Source organism: Rhinoderma darwinii, chromosome 5, assembly GCF_050947455.1.
Source record: "Rhinoderma darwinii isolate aRhiDar2 chromosome 5, aRhiDar2.hap1, whole genome shotgun sequence".
In the NCBI taxonomy this organism is placed as follows: Eukaryota; Metazoa; Chordata; class Amphibia; order Anura; family Rhinodermatidae; genus Rhinoderma; species Rhinoderma darwinii.
The window spans coordinates 145951096-145953597 of NC_134691.1; positions in this window are offsets into that span (position 1 = coordinate 145951096).

Genomic DNA, 2502 nt, shown 5'->3' on the forward strand with positions numbered 1-2502 from the left:
GCTGGTGTCACGAGTTTAGCCTGCAATATTCAGAGCGGGAGTCAGCTGTACTACACAGCCGGGATCTCTCTGCAATGGCCGGGATCGTAGCTAGCTCCAATCCTGGCCTCTAGCCACTTAGATACCGTGGTCATTAGCGACCACTGTATCTAAGTCATTGAGAGAGGAAGGGGGCTCCCTCTGTACCCCATCAGCCATAATCGCAAGCTGCCGATGGGTTGCTATGGCAACCAGGAAGCCTAACAATGGTCTCCTGGTCTGTCATGTACGGAAGACACCGACTCTGCCAGAGGCAAGGCCTAATAGACTGCCTGTCCGTGTATAACTGGCCATTATAATACACTGGACTAGATGAATAGTGCAGTGCATTATACCAACAATCAGAAGTTCAGATCTTCAAGTCCCCTGGAAGGACTTGGGGAAAAAAAAAATATCTTAGAACAATAAAATGATGAACATTTTATGTAATAAAATTTTAATTTTTTTCCCTGATCAATTCCCTTAGGGTATGTTCACACGCTTAGCAAAAAACATCTGAAAATACGGAGCCGTTTTCAAGGAAAAACAGCTCCTGATTTTCAGACGTTTTTTAATTAGCGAGCATTTTTCGCGGCGTATTTTATCGCCTCCATACCGCATTGATTCAGTAATTCATGCAAAAGGAGCCCCAACCAAGTATTGAATGCATATACTGTACATTTCGGTATTAAAAATCATTTTTGAAATTGGGCTTATATTATAATCACATTTTCTGAGACACTAAATTTTGGGTTTTCATTAACTGTTAGCCATAACCATCAACATTAAAAGAAAAAAATGCTGGAAATAGATGACTCTGTGTGTAATGAATCCTTATAATATATGAGTTTGTTTTTGAATTGAATTACTGAAATAAATTAACCTTTTGATATTCTAATTCATTGACAAGGACTAGTATACTAAATAGAAAAAAAGTTACTGTAAGGCCCTGTTCACACAGCTTTTTGCAGACAGAAAATTCTGCCTGTAAATATCGGCTCAGGGTATTTTTTATGTGGTATAGCACCACAGGCATTTTTTGACGTGTTTTTTTTTTTTTTTTTTTTTTACCACTTTCTTCAACAGGCAAAGAATAAAAACAGAAGGTAGCAGATATTCCACTGCTGGAAAACTGCACCATTTCCTGCATCTTTTTTTGCAGAAAATGGTGCGGATTTTGCTGTGCTTTTCTCAATGTTGCGGGATGGTGACATCTCCTCTGAAAAACGCAGCAATTTAGTCCACTTTCCGCAGCAGGAATTGACATGCTGCGGTACGAAAAATACGCACTGCAGGTCAATTTGTGGTCGGAAATTTTAGGCCGCGTGTGGATGAGATTTTTTTTAAATCTCACCCACTTTGCTGCTACTGTATACTGCGTATTTTCTGTCCGCAATTCCGGAGGTGTGGACAAGCCCTAAGTGTAGTAGAAAAAAAACAGCCAACAAGTAGGACATGCCGCTCCTTCTGAGTAATTGAGTCATTCATTGAAAGGGGCTTGCTCACAATAATAGCGGTGAGGAGTTAAATTGGTGAAGTCATTCATTCTGTGGAATAACCAGGGTCAATTTTGGCCCTTATTTAAGGTAGGAGGGTGGCAAATGTTGCAGATGTTGGTTATAGTGTATTTCCCTCTGAAATACGGGGGAAATGGGCCATTCCAGACATTGTTCTGATGAAAAACAGACTTTGATTTAAAAAGTTTATTGGAGAGGGAAAAACATAAAGGGAAGTGCAGCAAATTATAGGCTGCAACCAAAACCTGAAAGGTGGGGAAGTAGTGTTCGAACAGATCGAAGAATAGCCAAATTGGCAAAGGTTCAGCCAATGATCACCTCAAGAAAGTTACCAGTGAGAACTCCTACAATCAGACTATGAAGTGAAGCCAAGTTACCAGCAAAAACTCCCCGCAAAGTCCCGACACGTCCTGAATAGGTTAAAATTTGCCAAGTAGTACGTTGACTGGCCCAAATAGAAATAGCGACGCGTTTTGTGGACTAATGAAAGCAAAATTGTTATTTTTGGGTCTAGTGACCGCAGACAGTCTGTCAGACAACCCCCGAGCACTGAATTCAATCCACAGTACGCTGTGAAGACAGTAAAGCATCGTGCTGCAAAAATCATGATACGGGTATGTTTCTCATACCGTGATGCTGTGCCTATTTATCGCATGCAAGGTATCATGGGTCAGTTTGAATATATCAAAATACTTGAGGAGATCATGTTGCCCTATGCCGGAGAAGAAATGCCCTTGAAATGGGTGTTCAACATGACAATGACCCAAAACACTGCAGTAAATGAACAACATCTTGGTTACAAACAAACAGGATAGAAGTAATGGAGTGGCAGCCCAATCCCCTGACCTCATTCCCATAGAGAACTTGTGGGGTGACATAAAAAATGCGGTTTATGAGGCAAAACTCAAAAATGCAAAAGCACTGCGGAATGTAGTGCAATCTTCCTGGACTGGAATACCTGATCAGA